At 40.5% G+C, this 3,199-nt stretch overlaps 1 non-coding gene across 1 annotated transcript; it reads right to left on the bottom strand.

Annotated features, from left to right (window-relative positions):
- Window positions 1–2,205: 2,205 nt before the first annotated feature.
- On the bottom strand, window positions 2,206–2,311 carry LOC121968899. The gene has a single exon (XR_006108417.1). It is a non-coding gene; the product is annotated as a small nucleolar RNA R71 (small nucleolar RNA).
- Between the last annotated feature and the right edge of the window lie 888 nt (window positions 2,312–3,199).

Raw genomic sequence — 3,199 nt, 5'->3', positions numbered from 1 at the left:
GGAGTCGATTTGGTGAAGAATCTACATCTTTGGGCATGCATTGGAGGAAACGAAGGGAGAAAGCACCGGGCCGTGTACCTCACACGGCCATGCACTGGGATGGAGCTCGGGCCGTGTGGAGTTTAGCACCAACAGAAGAGGAAGATGACATGGCCGTGTGAACCTCGCATGGCCGTGTCAAGATTTGAAGCCAACCAGAGCAGAAGCCTTACATGGCCGTGTGGATCTACACGGCCGTGTGAGACTTCCAGAGACCAAGCAGGCTGTGGCCGTGTGCACCACACGGCCGTGTAGCATTTCCAGAGAGCAGAAGGGTTCTGGCCGTGTGGAGTCACACGGCCGTGCAGGTTTAGCAGAGAGGGAACTGGACATGGCCGCACGGGGCCGTGTGGCGCCCGATTCCCTCCTCTATTTAAACCCTTCTTCATGAATTGAAAGGGGATCTCTCCCCCTTTGGGAGAAAGCAAGATTTGGTGGTTTCCTCCCGTTCTTGGGAGGATTTCTGGGCAATTCTAAGGGAGATCTCGACGATTTCGACTCCGGAGCGTGGATTGGATCCGAAGACGAAGCTTCTTTGTAGATAAGTTTTCTCTTTCTCCCTTTTCTTGGTTTCTTGGATTGGGGGATTCAAGGAATGCTTGTAATCTCTATTTCTTCGGGTTTTCTTCCTCGATTCATGGAGTAGATCTTGTATTCTAGGATTAAGGGAGTATTTGTATGATGGATTGATGTAATCTCTTATGGATTTACCATTTTCTTGTTTCAATGACATTATCTTGCTTGTATCAATTAGATCTTGAATGATTGATGGTGGTTTGTGCTTAATTCTCATTCTTGATTGATTGTTTGGATTTCTTATGGACTTGGTAAAGATAAACTCTCACTCGATCATCCGAGGGATCCACGTGACAGGTGCAAGCCCGTGTAAGGACGTTTGAGAGATAATCTTGAAGAGGAAATAGGAATATTCAAGAGAGTAGGATGGATTCTATGATTAGCTTCTTGTATCTTTATAGATTAATAAGTTGTGGGCTTCTATGTTGATATCCGAGGAAGGCATAGTAATAGGTGCGCTTCTGTGTAAGGACAACGTAGGTTCATGTCTAATTAATCCTATTTAGATACATTTCTCAGTCCTTAGCCGGTTGTCTATTGCAAGAGGGAACCGGCAACTTTCTACATGTTTGGAAATTGAGGAATAAGAATTGGTGAACCATTTACATTCAAGAAATCTTACAAAGAAACCAAAACTCCTAGAATCTCCCTTTATCATAACCCAAAACACTAAACTCTTGTTTGTTGATCTCTAATATTAGATTTGTTTACCTTTACTTTGCTTTTGAAATGATTGGATAGTTGTTTAGCTAATTCGCATTGAGACATTTCTAGTGCTTATTCCAGTCCCTGTGGATACGATAATCTTTTATATTACTTGCGACATTTCCGTACACTTGCGGAGCGTAACAAGTTTTTGGCGCCGTTGCCAGGGACTGCGCTATAACATTAGGAATTATCAATTGAGTTAGACTAAACATAACATTTGTTTTCCTTTCATATTGCATAGTTGTAACTAATCATTAGATTTCTGTTTTTTTTTTACTTTCTTGTATAACTTTCTCTTCTTGTTAATTCTTTTTGTACAAACTCAATTCTGCATTTTTTTTTTCTTCTATTTTCCTTTTTGTGTCGAATTGCTATCTGCTATCTTGTTCTTGTGTATGCGAAGATCTAACTTTGCAGGGGAATTCTTTCCTTTTGACCCTGAGATTGATAGAACTTTCCATAAAAGAAGAATTCTGCAAAGGCAAATTGAAGAACAGGAACATTTGAATATGACAAATAGACCACTTAAGGATTATGCAGCACCCTATGCGAGAGGTTTTCGATCTAGTATTTCAAGACCTTCAGTGGAAGCTAATAACTTTGAGATCAAACCCGCAATCATATCTATGGTGCAGCAGAACCAATTTGGTGGAGGACCTCATGAGGACCCTAATCAACACTTAGAGGTCTTTTATGAAATATGTGGTACCATGAAAATGAATGGAGTTCCTTCAGATGCAGTTAGATTATTATTATTTGGGTTTTCTCTAAGAGATAGGGCAAAGCAATGACTGAATTCTTTGGCCCCTAATAGCATCACCACTTGGGAGCAGTGTGAGCAACAGTTTCTTGATAAGTTCTATCCACCAAGCAAAACAGCTCATATGAGGAATTTAATTGCAAGCTTCAAGCAAACTGACTCAGAATCTCTTTTTGAAGCATGGGATAGATATAATAGTATGCTCAGACAATGCCCACATCATGGGTTGGAAAGATGGTTAGTGTTGCACACTTTTTACAATGGTATCAATTATCATACCAAAGTGTCCCTTGATTCAATTGGAGGGGCACTTATGAACAAAAGCTTAGATGAAGCTGAAGAAATCATTGAAAGTGTAGCACAAAATCATCATCAATGGGCAAATGAAAGAAGTGGTGGCTATTCCTCTGTAAACCAAACAATTAAAGCATCAGGGAAGTTTGATGTAGATGCAGTCACTCTTTTGTCTGCAAAATTGGACGCTCTTACAAAGAAATTTGAGAATATGGGGACTAGTGCTAATATGGTCAATGCTATTAGTACATCTTGTGAAGTATGTGGGAGTTCAGAGCATTCAAATGACTCATGTCCATTGGGAGCTATCACTGCACAAATCCATCAACTTGAACAATGTGATGCAATCATGAGTTACAATCAAAGGCAGAGCAACCCATACTCAAATACTTATAACCCTGGATGGAAGAGTCATCCAAATTTTTCTTACAGAAATAATCAAGATCAAGGACCATCTATGGGGGCAAGACCAAATTTTCAAGCTGGGCAACAAAATTTTCAACATCTATCTTCTCAAGGCTTACCAAAGTCAAATGTTGAAAAGATGCTTGAAGAAATTATCTCAACTCAGAATGAAATGAAGCAAGATATAGCAAAGCTCATTCAGAGAATGGATAATTCTGAAAAGCATCAAAAGATTCAGGATAGTCAAATTGCCCAACTAGCTTCCTCATCATCCAGAGCACCAGGACAACTTCCAGGAAAACCTGATGTGAATCCTATGGAGCATTGCAATAGGATTGAGCTTAGGAGCGGACGGACCTTGGGAGACTCTCAAGTGACTGCTTCAAAAGGGATACAAAAAGAAGAAGAGCTCCCTCC

The sequence above is a fragment of the Zingiber officinale genome, chromosome 3B (assembly GCF_018446385.1).
Source record: "Zingiber officinale cultivar Zhangliang chromosome 3B, Zo_v1.1, whole genome shotgun sequence".
NCBI classification, from domain to species: domain Eukaryota; kingdom Viridiplantae; phylum Streptophyta; class Magnoliopsida; order Zingiberales; family Zingiberaceae; genus Zingiber; species Zingiber officinale.
The sequence above is the reverse complement of the archived record's forward strand: the minus strand, read 5'-3'. Positions and strand labels throughout refer to the sequence as shown.